Here is a 19,969-nt window from a genome sequence, read left to right as displayed (position 1 = left end):
TGTTCATCCTTGTGAGCCTTCCTGAAAGTGTCCTGCTTGTCCTCGGTAGTGATGGTTGCAGCCTGGAGCTTCTCCTTCTCCTTCTCCAGCCTGCCCAGGTGTGCCAAGGTAAGGCTCATCCAGTCTCCCAAACCAATGAAGTGAAGACAAGTCTGCAACAAGAGTAATCAGTAAGGGCTACAACAAAGAAAGAACCAAAAGACAAAGCACGAGGACAAAAGCATATCTCGGCCAAGTGGTAAAGCCCCTTGTTGTGGACAGATCGAGGCTCACTCTGCATCATCCTGAAGCATTCCCTTGAGAAGATCTCCCCGCTCACCAGGGCCTGCCCAACCCCTTCTTCAGTTATTGAGTCCCCGTTGCAAACTAACCATTGGGGACAGAAGACCTTGGAGGTCTGCTCGGCTCCTCCAACGAGTTCCTGAGCTGACGAGGGGGCGGATGAGGGCCCCGTGGGGTGCCCTTTAGTGGAAGGCTTCTTCGCGGCATCCCCAGCAGGATGCTCATTGTGGGCTGCCTTCTTTGATCGCTGCTCTCTCAGAGCCTCTTCGATAGGCCTCTTCTTACCCTCCTCAGCCATCTCAATGGGCTTCGTCATCTTGGTCGGCTTCTTGGCCCCTCGGCCAACCTCTTCCCTTTGTCCCCTTGGCGAGGACTTGTTTCTGAACGGCCCCCTTGGTGGGGACCAATGCTTGCTCGTCCCTCACAGGCATGACCTTGGCAGGCCTTCTCGACGTCTGACCTCCTGCTTTCTTGCTTGCCTGGGACTTCTGTTTGGTGCGAGCACTCTCTAGTAGCAATTTCTTGGTGTTTATCGGCACCTTTGCAAGCAAAAAAAGACAAGTTAGCACCATAAGACGAGGACAAAGGGAACGTGTTAAAGAAAACTATGAAACCTCTCCTAGTGAGGGGGGCATGGCTGAGCCCCACAAACACTAGGGGAAGCTCCTCCTCCACTAAAGCCTTGGCCTTGACTGCCCCCAGCACGAGTAGGTGAGCCACGGTAGTTGTCTCCTCCTCCAACCTTCGAGGCACGAGATGAAAAAGAATTTGCCTTTCCAATTGTGAACGGATGTAAGGTTATCAACGGGCTTACTCCTTCATGGCTAAAGAAAGTACATTCTGGCCTCAGAAGAATGCTTCCTCGTTACGAACATGGCATGGAATAAATTCAGGGTCAGCTTCATGTCCCGAAGCCTAGCCCACACCAACATGAAAACTATGGTCCTAATGGTGTTGGGAACGAGCTGACTGATGGTGATGTCGTACCACTCCAACAGATCAGAGATGAGGGGATGAAGAGGGAACCTAAGGCTGAACTCTAAGAAGTGTTGATATATACAAATCTCTCCCTCACCAGGGGTCCATAGATGGTCACCGACGTCTGGAACCCTAAGCTAGTAGGACCAAGGTATGTGGAACCTCCTAGCTAGGGCCTTCACTTGGTCCATGTCCAAAGTGTTGTCGAACTCCGAAGGAGGAACATCAACCATCGCCACCCTTTGAGTAGCACTTTCGGTCATCATCCCTTGGACAAGATGATATGAGATCCACTCCCCATTGGCTTGGGGGGACCCCTCTAGCTTCCTTGGCGTCATGGCTGCAGTACTCTCACAGGGAGGGTCATCACCCCAGTGGCTGCCCTCGGCACCCTCGGAGGCTACCCTCTCCCTCAGCACCATCACCTTTCGCTAATGGGGGACAACAGCCAGCGGACCTAAGGGAGAAAGGGAGGAAGGAGTTTGAGGAGAGCTCCCTTCCGATCCATTCGGAAGTTCATAGCACTTAGGGCCAAAATCTGAGAAAGACATGGTTTGAAAAGTTACCTAAAAGGTGAAGGAGAGAAGAGTGAAGATGAGGTGTGTTGAAAAGATGAAGGTCTGGGAGCGGTGTTCACTCGATAGCAAGGGCGCCTAGAGACAAATGATGAAAAAAAATCACCACTAAGGCCCCTATTTATGGAAAAATGAATGGCTTAGATCCCACCAAATCCAACGGTCATGAGGCCTTCGCCTTTGCTGACCATCCACGGTGTGACACTTGGTGCCCAACCTCGAGGAAATACAACGGCGCCTAGTTAATCAGCGTGCGCCCAACCTCGGGGAAGCAAAATGATTCTTAGTGAATCGACACCCAAACTTAGGAAGACGAAATGATGTCAAGCGGACCGATGGGCCCGCTCGTCGCAACCCACCAGTTCACCTAGAGAGCTCGTCTCCCCTATGGAAGGCCCTCCTCATGCTAGACCCCTATCAGACATTCCCTTGACATGCAGCCCGCGAATCCTGTACCGCGCATGGCCCCAGACCATCACCACCTGAAGCCAAGGCATCCACAGCTTCATCTCTCTTCCATGAACTGAAATTAGGTTGAAGCAGAAGCGAGACGAAGGCAATGCCATGATAGGGTACACTTCGCTGAACAAGGCTGATAGCACCTACCAATGCTGACACTCCCTTTGGCCAAAGTCGAGGCCTCTTCTGAGCCCCGACCTCGGCCTCGGCAGTGGGGGGTGCAACTGATGTAGGCGCATTTGGCTGGCTTGTACAAGGCTGACGCGTGTCGAATAGAGGGCGCCAGCATAGGCATACCATGAGGATGCTCAGGGCTACCCAACGCGGACTAGGTGGACTTAATCGCAAGGCGCCGCATGGATCTAGCAGAACATCTCACCAAGCCCTCGTACAGCTCGGATCTGGACCATCCGAGCCTGACTACCCCCTGGCAGATCCAACTATAAATGCAAGGCACCCCCCACAAGGTAAGGGATTCGAAACCTTCATGATCTCTAGTGCTCTCTCCTCCAAGGACTTAGTGCTATCTAAGACCTTGTCTGGTCCCCTCGTCTCCAGACCCACTACTTACCTTGCACGCATACTAACTTGACAGTTGGAGTCCTCACCTCGGGTTCTCACCCGAGGCCTCTCACACCTTCTCCCTTGCAGATTCATCACTACGAGAACAGTACTTCATCTTCCCTTAGAAGTCCTTCTCAATACGAGCCCTCGGCTTCTACAATATTCGAAGGAGCGATTCGCCTCGTCCTCCAGTCCTCGGCCTCGGCTCATTACCTCTAGATCCTCAAAGCCTTCGGCCTTCCTTCGAAGCTTGGGAGTGAATTTACCTTGTTGCCCTTGGCCAAACCGACCATCAACAACTACCAAACAAAAATATATATTTAATAACAATTTAAAAATTTTCAAAAAATCCCCATAGTTACACAAATGTAATAAATTTTTCAAAAAACTACATTTTCATAAAATAACATTTTTGAAATTAAAAGATATAAAGTATTTGAAAGCTTATTTAAAATGCATTAAATAATTATTCAAAATTATTATAATATTTAGGAAATTTTAGGAAAAATTATTACATTTGATAGATTTTGAAAAACCATTGAAAAATTATACAGTTTTCATTGCAAACTATTGAAAATTATTAAAGATAAATGACTATGGAAAATGGAAACTATAATTTGAACAAATAATTACACAAATTATTAAGATAAATTATTATAATATTGGAAAAAGGAAATTATTGTCTAGTTTATATTAGAAATTATAAAATAAATTAGTATAAATTTGTAAGTAACCATTTAAAAAGAAAATAAATTATTTGATAAAAATTTAAATAAATTTGAATAAATTTTCAAAATTACACAAGTATAATAAATTTTCCAAAATTTTCATAAATTTACATTTTTGAATATTAAAGACAATTTAGTGTACTTTTAGAAATTTACCATTTGATTGATACTTAATATGTTCTTTTGAGCATTTCTATCATCAAATTGAATATTGGGTTGATGGGGACAGTGCTTTCAAAATTGGATCAAACCAAATGGTTAGACTGGAAAAATTGGGAACTAGACACTATTTCACCTCAAAACCACTTTTTGTCCAAAAACCGCTTATTTGGTTAGCGAACTGCTGACTTGTGCAATCGAACCATTAACCTGGATAACATTTTTTGGCCTTTTTTTGCTTTTCTAATTTTTTATTTTGTTTGTTAGGGCGGGTCATTTGTTCGGACCAAACAGTTGGACCATTCGACCCCAAAACAGTCCCATGGACCAGCCCTACCCACGGCATGGCATGGTCCCGTGCGGGCTTGGGCCATAGGCCGTGCCGAACTGACCCACAAATTATCCTAGAGGAGGGAGGCACGGCACAGGACGCCTCATAGGCCAACACCACATGACTCGCGCTTTATGCGGGCCACATGTGGTTCGTGTCGTGCTGACCTAGCACTACCTAATTTACACCTCTACTTGAACCTGGCAAATACTAGGGATGGGGTAGGTAAATTCAAGGATTCTCCATCCTTGATGAGGAGTGGGGTGTCTTGCCCATAAACTCGCTGGACATTGAGGAGTGGTTACCTTGCCCTAAACCCACGTGACACTGGAGATGGGGCGGGGATGGGGTAGAGTGTCTTGACTATGGGGCAGAGAAAGGGATGGGGTGTTCGACCTTGAATCCACCCCGTTGTCATTCCTATATAATTGTTAATTATTAGTGGAATTAATAAAAATGTTAGCTCTTATAATTACTTTTATTTATTTAAAGTTAATCAAAATTTCATTTAAAAATAATAAAAATTATTAAAACTACTACAAATTATCAATAAAACTAAATTTATTAAAAAATATTTGTTCATATTCAATTAACAATTATTATTTTTTATAAATTAACATTAAATGAAAAATAAGTGCGCTCTATGATTTTTCACATTGTAGCAATGTGCCACATCAACACATTGTAGTTTAGTATATAGATATAGATATTATAAATTATATATATTATATATTACATATATATATATATAGATAGATAGATAGATAGATATATACATATACATATAACTCGGGTCAATTATGAATCAGCTTAGAATAGAGTGGAGCCAGTTCAAACCTAATAAAAATTGGGATAATATACCCATCGGTTCCTAGAACCAGAACTAACTCCAATTGATTTAGGTCCATCAGGTCAAACCTAACTCATTGATAACCCTAGAGAGAGAGAGGTGTAATAAATGAAAAGTAAAGAGAGTAATAACAAGTTTGTATCAATATTAATGTAATTACATTTTGATGGCATTTTTGTAATTAAATGAAAACTCAATGTCATATGCACAATTGAACAACAGTCAATAATTGCTTTCAATGGCACTCATATAATTATTAAAAAACTCAAGGTGAAAAATAACCATATTCTTGTAGTTACATGAAAATACAATAACATATGCACAATAATAAAGAGGCGATGGTTGTTTTCAATGGCACTCTTATAATTAGTAAAGAATCCAAGGTGAAATATAATGACACTTTTCTAATTAGGAAAAAACACAATGTGAGAAATAATGGTGTTCTTGTAATTAGTAAGTGCTCATGAACATAAGTGCTCTGTCCGTACCCATTTTACTTTTAGTATATACTAGCGAGATGACCTTGCATTGTGAGGGCTAATAAGAATACAAGAACACATTAAATAGGCAATTTTATTCATCTAGGCATATTTGAAGTTAGCTACTTGGTTGAATGAAGAAAATTAATTTAGTGTAATTTAATTAGTTAATTTAAATTAATTAATTAAATATGGTAAGTTTATTAATTATTAATTTAATTAATATAACTAAATACTTAAATTACATTAATTACTCAAATTTTAAAACAAATAATTTTACAATTACGATTAATAACTTTAAAATAATTAATAAAATCTTAAAAAATACATTTAAGCGAAATTAAGTAACTTAACATATGATATGCACTAAGACATTTTAACAATTGTATACCATTTGAAGTGTTAGGGAAGGGGGAGGGGAGGGAGTGGTTAAATTATTGGAGAGAGAGAGAGAGAGGAGATAGAATGTTTTAAAATATTAGTTTTCTTATGTTCACTGGAATTCGATTGAGATGTTAAAGAGATGTAGATGAAAAATCCTGGCTTGGCCCATAAATTTTAGGCTTAGTCCTAAGTTTTGTGTTTAGACTTAGTCTAGGCTTGGCCTTACAAATTTTTAGCCCAAGCTTTGAATAAATAATTTAGCCCAACCCAATCGCTAGGCTCACAAATTTCCTAGTTAAGGTTGGGCTCAACAAACCTAATCCCACCTAACTCAAAATTCTATGTTTGGGGATAGGTATGTTATTCAAGCCTGGCCTCGGGCTTGAGTGTGCATTAGGCCCACAAGTTTACAAGTTGGGTTTGATTCCAATACTTCAATCCTAACTTGGGTCTTACGTAATGAAACATAATTAGAAGACTTAATTAATTAATTAAAAACATTTATTGTCTTTTAAATAGTGTTAAAAGTTCATGGAGAGAGTGGCTGAACATAAATGAATATTTGAAAATAAAGATAAATGAAAAATTAAAAATAGTAATATTAGTGGGAGTGAAGAGAGAGAGATAAGGTTATCAACGGAGCGGGTCCAAGTAGAACTGGAACTGACTTGACAAGAATTACTGAGGACCCAAAACTGAATCGGACCTGGTTAGCTCTGTAATTTTAGACCCATAATCAAACCGATCGGTTCTTGGGTCAATCAAGCCTGATTCGATGCACCAGTTTATAATAAACCTATTGAAAATATTATATATATAACATTAATTTATTTAATATACTATACATTTAATATATATATATATATTAAATTATATATACAAATTACATATACAAAGCTTGGATCAAATCTGAATCAGTTTGTGACCGGGTGGAATCGATTATGACAATAAGAATCGGGACAATATATCAAGAATTGAAACTGAACTGACCCATTCGATTCAGGTCCATCAGGTCTAACCCAACCCATTGGCAACCCTAGAGAGAGAGATAGAGAGAGAGAGGGTAATAAATGAAAAGTAAAGAGAGTAATAACAATTTTATGGTAATATTGTAATTATATGTTGATGGCATTCTTGTAATTAAATGAACTCTCAATGTCATATGCACAACTAAAAATGAGGCAATGATTGTTTTCAATGACATTCTTATAATTGGTAAAAAATTTGTGAAAAAATAATGGCACTCTTATAATTAAACGAAAATTGATTGTCATATGGCCAACTTAAAAAAGAGGAAATAATTACTTTAAATGGTACTCATGTAATTAGTAAAAAAACTCATGATGATAGATAATGACTTAATAGAAAATTCAAGGAGACAAATAATGTCTTTCTTGTAATTATTAAATGTTTGCTATGATTCCATTTCAAGCAAAATGGGTGGTTTGCCTGTATCAATTTTAATTTTATTATATATATGATATGATTAAATAAATATATATTTATTTAATGCTTCACCAAAAAAAGATAACTATATTAATGCATTATTTTGTCAAGGTGATGGTTTTTTAAAACTCTCCTAATATTATTTTAGTAATAAAAGAATCCAATGAAAAGACTATTGTAGTGGGTATGATAATTTCTCAAAAAAATATTATTTTATTGTTTTTTATCAAAAGGCACATACCTCCTATGTTTTTTCATTTCACATTTACTTTTTCACTTTCTTCTTCTTCAATTCACCATATGCATTTCTTCTTTGTTCTTATTCGATTCGCCATATGCAGTTAAAAGTCCTTTTGATTCTTCATTTTTCAATCCCTCCCTTTCTCTCTCTCCCTTTCTCCTGCTTTCTCTATTCTATGCATGTTGTTGAGCACAAGAATAGATTTCTTTGACTATTGCAATGCCACATAGATGGCAATGGTTCCAAAATTTTTTAACTTGTTTTTTTTTGTTGGATTGATAGAGAATGAGAGAAACCTTTGAACCAAGTTTCTTTTTCCTTCTTTCGTGAAGTTGGAGAGATTAGCATTAAAGATTATTTCAAATTCAAACTGAACTCCAATAATATTTGATTAACTAGATGACTTTGAATTTGATGTATTGTTTTAAAATAGCCGTCAGATATCAAATTGAATCCAAATGTTTATCTATTTAAACTGTTTTGAATTTGAATCAGGCCTCATTCAATTTACACTTACTCCGTTTACACCGCTATTTTCAGCTCTTCTCACTTGTTTTGATACAGGGAAAACAGAATTTTCAATATGAAAAGGACAAAACATAGCTAAAAGATTTTTTCTTAAAAGAAAATTTCAAATTGTTTTATGTCGAAACAGTGGAACTACTAGAAAATTTCCAGATCCTCTTGGAAGATAATGAAAAGATATTATTTCAGTAAAACCCAAGAAAACAGATTCGAAATGGCACTCAAATGCAACATAAAACAGAGGTCAAGAGAAGAAGCACAGAAAACACACATATTTATGTGGTTTGGCTTATAGCCTACGTCGTCCACGAGCGAAGGAGGAACAGAAATCCACTATGTAGTAGGTAATGGAGAAGAAATACACAATTGTACTGTCACAGAAAACCCTAAGCCCCAAATACACCCAATGTCTCACACATCACTCACAAGACTCAGACTTCTATATACAAGAGAGAAAACCCCCGAAATACATGACTCTTCGTATTCGGTTCGGACCTATAGGATGAATATGGGTCAGAAAATTTTTCCTTCGGGTTTTTTTTCAAATTAATTCAAAGTGGATTCATGAAGCAGGTTGCCGCAAAGAATTCAAGGCACAAACATAACAGATATTAACTTTTTTACGTGTTGAAACTGAATCTTGTTTGAAATTTTAGAAGCAAGATGCTTGAAGCCATTTACTACTATTGATAGCATATTGAAAAGACATCAAAACTAGGAAACAAGTTGTAGGTTTCCATTTTAAAAATTACAACGAAATCAATTACATGTGAGATCCTTGTGATAGAGTACTGGTAAATGATTGGAACAAGAAACAATGCCATACATCCACATGATCACTCAAATATATATATATAGGTCATATATGAAGTGACATCTGTATAACCATGAAGTAGCAAGCATTAAGGCCCCAAAGTTGGTCAATAGATATGTTTTTCCCATTCACCAATTTTACAACATTCTTTTTGCATTAACTACTGGGCCTCATTGTAAAGAGAGCCTCGTAGGTAAAACTTATCCATCTCCCATGTAAGTTAGTTTCTCATATGGGACAAGTTTGTCCATTTTAATAATAACTTTTTAGGGATAAAATAGGTAATTATATTACTTATTTGGGAATCAAAAAAATATGGGTAAATGAATTTATCCAGATAAATGTTACCCTGGACACATTTACTTGGATAAGTGCATTTACCTGAATAGGTTACAAAATTGTAAACGAATAAGGCCTAATTGTAAATAAGGATATATGAGAAAGAAAGACCATTTAATCATTTAAGATGTATGCATATTAATAAAGGGTAGAACATGACATCATAATAACTGCAAACAAAGTATTTTCCGGCATCCATATTTGGTGACAAAAGCGGGTAAAAATTTCTGACCTAATTGGAAGTTTTAGCTCTTTTTTCATGATTTTCTATCATTTTTTGTCATCAAGTTGATATTTTCGAGTCTACCCAAAAGTCTTTCAGAGTGCATCCTATATCAATATCTTATTTTAAGATGATTGAGAGGATGGATTAACCAATAGTGGTTGTTCATCTAGTTGCAATATCGCACCACTCTCCAAACTCTTATGTCCAGCTGATGTTGAACCTGTATCTCGTAAACCTAATGGTTCTTCTATGATGAACTGCACCTCTTGAATATTCTTTAGAACTTGTGAATATCTTCTATATCTCTTCAATCCCTCAAGTTCCAATGCAACTTCTTTTATTGTTGGCCTTTCTTTGCCATTCAAACTCAAGCACCTTTTTGCAAGGTTGGCAACCTCTTGTAGCTCATCTTTTCTATCCTCTTTTATGATATGAGCATCAAGAATCTCAAAAAGTCGATTCTCATTTATTACAGAAACAAAATATGTGATTAAGCTTCCCCCTTCTGTTGATCTAGTAGAAGAAATCGGTTTCTCTCTTGTTAGGAGCTCCACAAGAACAACACCAAAACTATAAACATCACTTTTCTCTGTGAATTAGCTTGATTGAAAATACTCAGGATCCAAGTATCCAAAGGTACCTTGCACCAATGTAGTTAAGTGGGTTTTATCAATTGCAATTGACCTTGAAGTCCCAAAGTCTGATATTTTAGCTCTACGTTTATCATCCAAGAGAATGTTTGAAGATTTTATGTCTCTATGGTAGATGGGCATAGAAGCTGATGAATGTAAGTAAGCAATTGCTCCTGCAACTTCTGTAGCAATTCTTAAGCGGTCATCCCATGACAATGGGAAACCCTCATTTTCATTATGGATATTGTGGAAAAGTGTTCCACCAGAGATGAACTCATAAATTAATAGAGGAATTTCTGTTTCTAAACAACATCCTAATAGTTGAACCACATTCCTATGATTGAGCTGGGAAAGTATGAAAACCTCATTAATGAATTGCTCAAGTTGACTTTCATCCACTATTTTAGATTTCTTGACTGCAACAATTCTTCCATCTGATAACATGCCTTTATAAACTGTACCTTGTCCCCCTTGACCAAGAATTCGATTCGAATTATATTGATCAGTTGCCTTTGCTAATTCTTCTGCAGTAAAAACTTTTATTTTCTCTACAGTACCTTCTTTTGATGAAATTTGTTGTTGTAATAACAAGCCACCATTTCTTCTAAAGAAATTCCCTTTACGCATTTTAATTTGTCTTTTCTTCCAAAGTAGGTACAACCTATAACCAGCAAGAAGTAACACCATTCCTAAAACTGCACCTGCATAATGATAGAACTTTAATGAGAGTTAAAAATAAGTAATTTTCGAATGACCACAAAGAACTAGTCAAAGATACATATGTTTTAATTTTTTTAATTTTCCAAAAACCATAAAGGACTTTCCCTATAACTCTCACATCCTATATATCTGTCTTAATTTTAAACTCTGTGCCTGGTTGATTAAATTAGTTACGTTTTATATAAACAAAAAATAAGATTTTGAATGACTAATGATAATTTCGAAAAATAATATTACAAGGTGGACATATAACTGATATAGATTGTTCAATTGAATATATGTTTCCATTCTAATGACCCCCTTTCCAATTAAGGCTGGCAATGTCTAATCAAATCCATGTTTATTATGTCGAATGGATTTTAAATCATAATATTATTAAAACTATCCGTTTATATTTATTCTTGTATTTAAATTTTTTATTTTTATTAGTGTTTATTAAGTTTGATTTTTAAGTGCAATTGAAATATTTTTAATTAACATCTTAATAAAATCAAATTTCTTATTTTTTATTAACTATTGTAAGATAATAGTTATTGTTTTTAAGTTAAATTTAGTGGGTTCTAAATTAATAGTTATTTATAATAATACTTTTATTTGTGTTGTTTTATGTTTTATTGTTTCACCAGCCTCAATTTATTAGGTTATTGGATTTATTAATTATTAATAGTTATTATACTTAGGTATAAGTTTAGTGGAAGTTATCCTTTTTTTAGGGTATTACTTTTACTTTTTAGCTTCAACCTATTTAGATTAATATTTTATTATAGTATGTTGTGTTATTATTCCCTCTCTCTCTATATATATCTCTTATATGTCTTTCTTAGATTAGATGTATAATCCGTTGCATTAAGATGAGATTTGTGACTCAATTTCAAATTACCCTATAGCATGAGATGAGGCCTCTATATGTAATATGTACAATACTGTGTAGTTACAATGCAAGGGACAGGGGATGCATCTTAGGCAAGCCCAACTTGAGCTTGAACTGGCACAACCCACATTTTTGCATGGATTGGGCTTCCATTTTCAGTCTTTAGGTTAGGCTTGGACCAAAAGCCATTGTCTTTTCTATTTTTGGTGTTGGACTTAGAACTAGTCCCTAGGTAACTCTAGATCAGCTAAAATCCAATTTGACATTACACTAATCCGAGCCTGGACCAACTATACAGAAACAATTTTGTTGTTACTTACTCGACTTAAACCTAACATGTTTATTAATAAAACAACAAACTAAAGAGAAAATTTTAGTTTCAAAATTAGATCATATAATTTGATATCCATTTAAGTTTCATTTAAAAATAAGATGATAATACAAATTTTCTGACAAATTAAAAAATTAATAAAATTATTAGTTTTAAACTTAATTATTATTAATTGAAAATCCCATAGTCCATTAGAAATGTCACAATTATCCTTCTTGGGGTGAAAGTTGTGGGTGTTGGGTCAAGTTAAGGGTGAACCTAAGCCCATCCTAAGTTTCAAATCTCAAACTCAGGCTTGGCCCAATTCAAGGTTAAGCCCAAGTTTACCAACCCACCCTAACCTAAGATTAACCCAACATCTTGAGTTGGGCTAGCGGTAGGGTGTGTTTAGCTTTGTAGCCCAATTTCTAGGTAGAATAAATTGACAATATGTAGATATGTATATCATAAAATGTTGGGCAGGCTTAGGTTGAGTCAGGTGGAGCTTGGGCTAATCAATACCACAATCTAATCCCAACCTAAGTTTATGTTAGGCTTGATTATTTTGGCCCGAGCCAGCTTGATGTTTGAAAAATCAACCCCAACCCATGCAAAAGCATAGATTGAGTCAAGTTTGGCTCAGATTGGGCCCATCCAAGTTGCACCCCTAGCTCCTTTTGCCTAAAACTCTTTTAACAATGCATTACATGGGTCCCCACTAGTACATACATATATAGATATGTATTTTCATCTATATATATATATATGTGTATATATATATATACATATATATATATATATATATATATATATATATATATATATATGTTTACATATATATACATATATGCAAATATATTTGCATAAGTACATACGTGGATGTGTAATTTTAGAGTCGGTTCATTGACCAACCCAAACCCATCCTGGGTCCAAGCCCAACCAAAGTGCATCAAATTACAATGCGGGTTGGGCTTGGGTTGGGAAGATCAGTCTTGACCTTGGAATCGATCCAAACTCGGGCCTTAGGCCAACATCTTAGGGTTGGACCTATGTTGAACATAAACCTGGCCCAAATCTTAGGGTTCTCACTCTTAATTTTAAGGATAATTTACTACACATCCCCTATAGTTACATGGATTTATTAAAACCTATCATATAGTTTGCATTTTACTAAAATACCCCCTATAATTTGTAATCGATTTACTTAATCGACCCTCCATTAGATTATAGTGGAAAATGATAATTTTGACGCTAATGTCCATTTGAATAAATTTAATCAAAAGAAAATGAAAAATAAAAATACCATTTTAGAAAATCAGCCAATTTTTTGAAATTTTTTAACACAACATAAATGCAAACTTCTAAAGGCCATAATTTTGCACTCAAATGTCTGATTGGGGTGATATTTTTTTTCTTTGATATATACATATAATATCTTTGATATATACATATAATTAATATTATCATGTATATAATTATATCAATGGTCGGTCTAATTTTCTGAACATTATGAAATATATATCTTATTGGAAAGGTTGTACCTGCCATGCACCATCGTAAGAGTGCTACCTTGGGAAAAGGAATGGCAATGGGCTGGTTTGGGGTGGGGACCATACTCCCCGTCCCTGATCCTGTTTTTTAAATTATTAATCCCTATTCCTAATCTCGGAGGTATTTGGTCTCCCTCCCCAGTTCCAACAGAGATGGGTTCCTCATCAGGGGCCCAAATCCCTGAATTTTTCAATTAAATATTTGGTTTTAAAAAAATATATAATTAAAATAATAGAATAATTTAAATATAAATAATATTTAAAATATAATATAAATAATATTATATACTTCATATAATATATATACACATGTTTAATATATATAATTGGGGTGTGGTGAGGATCCCTATCCCATTCCCACGTGGCACCCGGCAAATAAAACACAAGTCTTTTGGTTAGAATTTTAAACACCATGACCTAGTTTATTCATAATGCAATTTCTAATGGTTCAAAAATATTGAGTGTGAATTCTGATTTATTTTTGCATTAAAACTCAGTTTGTGTCTGAATAAGATTCTTTTTTAACACTTGTGTGCTTCAGGAATAAAAATTAGATTTGGAGTTTTGTTAAGTGTTCAGAAAAAAATCTAATCTTTAAGAAAAAAGGCATGAAAACATTTTTAGCTACTTAATGCTTGAAGAGTTCATTCCGTGCCTTGAATCCATCACTGGAGGGCGGATATGTTTCTTCGGCTGAGAGGGACGGCAACACGTTGGGGCCAGCACCGAATTCCGTGGCTACTGGCTAGCGGCTCCAGTTTTTGGAGGAGGCGTGATTCATCAACTGGAGAATACGGTTCAAGCAGTGAAGAGATCCGCTTTAGGGATTAGGGGTGAGGCGTGATTCTGAAAATACATTGAGAGCATTGGTTTGGAATGCCTCAATTTGGAACACTTAGGCTATGTTTGGTTTGAAGGAAAAGATAGAAAAAGGTAGGGAATAGTAGGGAAATATAACCAGACGTAACTTGAAATCTAGGCTGAAAGTGAGGTTCCGTATGCTCTAGAGTTGGCAAAGGGGGTTGAGACCAATTCAAGTTTAGTCCCTTCGTTAGAGAAAGGAGAGGTCGAGATCTTAGTCCAGGTGTCTCAAAGGAGGAGAGCAGAGAATGGAGAGGTAGATTCTGATTTACCGGTTAGACAAACAAGGGCTGAGGTGCGGGTGCCTGCATCTGAAATTAGTGCGAAGGATGTGAGGTCTGTAGAAAGCTTAGTGGATTGAGAAGACCAGTTGGCAAAGTCTTGCAGCTCATTCTTTTTTGGGTGGTGAATCGCACGTAAGAGAGGCCTTAAAGAAGTTTTGAGATAGAAGCGACGAAAGAGAGGCAGAGGGAGAAGGTGGGAAGCGACGAGGAAGATGACTGAGTAATGTTTCTCTGAAGAGGCTGATAAGTTTAGGTTCGAAGGTCTTGTTGGCAGGAGAAAATTAAGAAAATTGTTAGATTTTCAAGGCAAATTTAAGGGGGGCGAAAGCGATAAGGTAAAGGGATGGGCGAGGTCGGGTGGTGAGTTAGTTCTCCCCACTAGGCTAGGGGTTCCAGTCCGAGATTCAGTGTGAGAGGTTTTGTATGAGTCCGATTAGGTAATTACAATAAGTGAGCATGTAATAGTTGTGTGACATATATCGCAGTTAATGTGTTTTTCATCAAAATGTTTTTGTTCGGTTAGACAGAAATTATTCATTATTTTATTATTTTTGTCAAAATAATTAAAAATAAAAACAATGAAAAAATAATCTAAACATATTGAGAGATGGAATTCATTTACTTTTTTTCTTTTTCGTTATTTTTTATTTTTAATTATTTTGACAAAAATAGATGAAAAATACATTAATTGCGACATGTGTCACACAGCTATTATGTACTCACTTATAGTGCCTACTACTTAATGTGCCTACTACGTCCGGACCTGTTTTGTATTTAGTGATTTTTTTGGGTGCGGTTGGTTACGTGTCTATTTTGGAGTCATGAATCTTTCTCCACTTTTTTTCTTTTCAATAAATTTTAATTTTACTTGTATATCTTATGTGACAAAATTTATGATACATGCAAAAATATGTTAAATGACAAAATTTTGTGACACGTGACAAATATGCTGGTAAATTTGTGATATAGTAAAATTTATGCTATATTTGAAGTTCATAAACATGGAAAAATATGTCATATGGTATTAATTTGTTTCACATGGCATTAATTTGTGTACCATGTGGCATGTCTACTTTTATACCATGTGTCTTAAAAGGTATAATGTTTTCCAACACATGTGGACATGCCATGTGGGTCATTTGACATTTTTATATTACAAAATTCAACAAATGACAAGTTGACATAAAGAATTTATTATATCACATTGTAACAAAACACTTATCTATGTTTTTACTTTCAAAACCTAGTTTGGAAAATAATGTTTATCAAACTGCAAAAACACATAATAAAAACACAAAACATGCTTCATGTCTTTATACTCTGAAAAATATAAAAGAAAAGCTTATATAAACACAACATGCAAAAAATAAAACCAGAATTTACACTAATTTTAATTTATATTCCTATGTATTTATACTAGATCAAATGAAAGTGTATTGCACAAAAGGAGTTCTATCGAGCTGTTTTTAATTTTTTATCTTTTTTTAATTTGATTAATGGCATTTCCGACCATAGTCATAGTTTATTTGTGCTCCCCATTGGACCCAACTTCCAAGCCATAGTGAAGGCAAGGTATGGCAGGCAACTAAAAACCAAAGGTTATGCAGGTTCTATATATTGTTGTAAGAATAGGTAGAGACAAAAAGTGACGGGGTTGATGGCTATTGTAAGGATTTTAGGGTCCATTTGTTTTTCAGGAATAGGCGCCTTCCAATTCCTATCGTTTGTTTGACAGGAATAGGGTTCTTATTCCCATTCTTAGGGGAATTGCCATTCCAAGCCCCCTTAGGGTATGGAATTCCCATTCCAAAGTCTGTCAACAGTAAATAATTCATGACAAAAATGCCCCTAATAAAATAATAAAATAGTATTAAATTAATAATAAAATATGAATAAATTATTAACAAAAAATTAGTGAAATATTAACAAAATAATAGTATTATAATCAAATATTAATACAATATCATTAAAACAATAATAAAATAATAACAATTTATTAATAACATATAATAATAAATATTATTAAAGTAGTAGTAGTAATAATAATAATAATAATATAGTGATATATTAATGAAACATTTATAAATTAATAATAAACACAAAGATATTAATTATGAAATTCTAATAAAATAATAACTATGTATTCATAAAATATTAATAAAATAATAAATAGACTAATAAAAAATTGAAATTTTTTAATTGATTCAGATTCCAACTTTTAATGAACCAAACTATAATGATCAGAATCCGATTCCAATTCCTACTTAAATCAAAGAGGCATCAGGAGTAGGCGATTCAGATTCTGATTCTGAAAGGATTTTGATTCCGATTACTATTCTGGTCCTGTCCACAAACTAAACAGACCCTTATTCTACCATATGGAGTTGTTGACGGATCAGGTCTAATCTAGAGTAGAGTGAACCAACCCAGAACCAGATCCTTTTGGTTCTATAAAATCAGACCTAGAATCGAACCCATTATTAATCTGCATAATTAAGTATAATTAGATCCATTACACTTGAGTCTTGACATCCATAATTACCTATAATATAACAACTTAATGATTTATTTTATAATATTTAACCTAAACAAAAAATAGTAAATTGTAAACTGTTTATATGTACATAAAAAAAGTATGTTTTATCTAAACTTATCTCATATATTGCCTTTGAAATTTAACCCTTTTAAACTTGAAGTATAAAAAATTACAAAAAAGAAAAAAAAAAACATGAGACCTTTATATACTATTAATAACATAATTGGTTTGGAATAGCAAACATGGTTCCAACCCAATTATAATTTGGAAACAAAATTCATAACTAAAACCAGTATATCTGGTTTGGTTCAGTTCAGTTCTATCAAATAGCCCGATCCATTGGCAGCTCCAAAACTTTCCATCTTGCATGTACGGGTGCAAATTGGGCTGGGTTAGGTCGGATTGGGTTCAACAGTAACCTAACTCGAAGTTTTTGGGCTGAATTTGGGATGAAGTTGAGTTGGGTTCAAGATGGGCTTGGTTGGGCTGGTATCAGGTTGATTTGACTTTTCTACATCCTTTTGTCAAATGATCATTGTTCCTTAATTCAAGGCTAGAGATTAATTCAATTTTAGCATTATTGTATGTAAAAAGGATATTGTTTTCTTGGTTTTGAAAAATATTACCTTCAAACTTAAAATTATTGACATATACATATTGATAATTTAATTTGTACACTTAGATACATGCAACATGCATATATACATACATTAATTACAACAAATTATAAACTTTACATTATTGAAGTAACTAATTAATTTGAATTAAAAATAGTTAAATTTATTCAAAATTAAGATCAATTAACATAAAATTAACAATAATAAATTTAATTGAGTTAACCGCAAATTGTTAAATTGGCAACTGGTGGATCTGACGATATTTTTCCGTGCAATGCACGTCCCCGATAGTATTTTAATTATTGACAACTGGTGGATCTGACGATTCCCAAGTTGAATAGAATACTTATTTAAGTGTAGATATTAAATTAAATATTACCTGAGGAGAATTGAATCACCCGAAGTTTAATCTGTGAAGGTGGAGGAGGGATGCAACCACGCCCATCTCTTCTTCCGTCACCCTCTTTACCAGATGGGCAAGAGCAATTATAACTCCCTGGCGTATTTGTGCAAATCCCAGATGGAGATGGTAAGCAGTCATTCTTAGTTGAATCCGCGCATTCATCTATGTCTGTGAAAGGTGTGAACAACAATTTATAAAATAAAAAAGATCGATCAAACCAAATCAGAAAGAATGATGGGAAAAGGAAGGTGTTGGCTGTAATATTAGGTACCTACCCTGGCATCCATCTTGGAGATAAGGGTTGCCTCGATAGCCTTTCAAACATTTGCAGAGATATCCCATACCGTTGGGGGACTTGTAGCAGTTGCTGTTATTCCCACATGCATAACTAGTTGCGTTTTGTTGTCCATAAAAGAAAGTAGTGGTGGTGTTTCTCATTGTAACATTATCACAGGATCCGTTCTCTATTGACCAGTCGAATACGATCCGAACCCTTCCTTTGTTTCTCTTATAAAAATCAAAGCCCAAGAGATCCGCCACAGAGAAGTTGTACCACTGCTTATCAGCGATGAAAGAGTATTTGCATGTATTGAAATCCCAAGTGTCCCACGAATCGTTTCGTCTGAGATCCAAATTCATAGAAAGGAATTTTACTCCCTTGGGGATGGGGGTGTGGCAATAACCCATGCCGGTGAAATTCCCACTCAGCGTTTCCGCTTTGTCGTCGCAACCAACCATACAGCCGTATTGGAGGGCTCCATACCATCCGGTAGTTTCATCATTCATATGCATGAAGTAGGCTTTAGCGTCGCATCCGGCAGCGACGAACATGTTGCCGGTGTCGGAATAGGTATAGGGCGTATCCGTCAAATCACGGTTGAAATCTGTGGCATTGACGGAGCTAACAGAGGAATCGTTGTGGCAAATGTAGTTCATGACAAGGTAGGCATGCACTTGACCTTCTAATGATATTTCTACAACTTCAATGTAATCAGAATAAATTGAGGCATGTCTTCCGGACCTGGGTTGAACATGATACAATGTGGGAGGAGTGGAAGTTTCGTTGCAGAATAATTGGAAGCCTGGTCTGTAACACCTTGGATCGTCTTCGATGGGGAACGGTCCTCCGAGGCCGAACGGGTAGGGAACGGTGATGTTTCCACATTTTTCTCGGCAGCCTGGCATTGCCAGCTGCATTGACATAGCCGACGATGGTGTCGTAGTTGCTGGATACGAAGAACAGAACAGCAGAAGGAGCAGTTCGACCAGAGGAGGAACCATTGGTCTGTTTAAGTCAGTACATAATTTGTTTGGTGATGGCGGCCGGGGATATCGACTTACTCCTCCAACTCTCATTTCTCACTAATATTTGTAACTCCCTCGCTCAATCCCTTGGCACACGAAATAGTATGGGTGGCGTTGGTTTTCATATAAAAGGTAGATCGCAAGGTTCGAGGCCTTTGGCGAGTGAGCTGTGTGGGTCTGTCAAGCTTAGGTATAAGTTTAGTGGAACAAAAACGTCTAATTTATTAGGAGACGTGGTTTTGTTCACTGAAACAAAAACGATATACATTGGGGGACTAAATAATTATTAGAAAACCCAAAACTCTCAAACCAGCTTTTGCAATTCAAGTTGCACCTCCAGTGAGATTGATCCATTTTTTGTGCTCTGTTCTTTGTACAAAATCTCAGAAGGTAGTTTTAGTAGGTTTCCCCTTCCAAGGTCAGAATTAACTTAATGCCCGTTAAAAATAAATGATGGGAAATACAAACATTACATTACAAAATATACAATTTCTAACTCC

General features: G+C 35.8%; 1 pseudogene; it reads right to left on the bottom strand.

The window, feature by feature from the left end:
- Nucleotides 1-9,389: 9,389 nt before the first annotated feature.
- On the bottom strand, nucleotides 9,390-19,445 carry LOC148872183 (wall-associated receptor kinase 2 pseudogene; annotated as a pseudogene).
- Between the last annotated feature and the right edge of the window lie 524 nt (nucleotides 19,446-19,969).

This window comes from Nelumbo lutea, chromosome 2, assembly GCF_056320005.1.
Source record: "Nelumbo lutea isolate HS-2025 chromosome 2, American lotus-T2T, whole genome shotgun sequence".
NCBI lineage: Eukaryota > Viridiplantae > Streptophyta > Magnoliopsida > Proteales > Nelumbonaceae > Nelumbo > Nelumbo lutea.
Note: the sequence above shows the minus strand (reverse complement) of the source record. Positions and strands in the feature narration are given on the sequence as shown.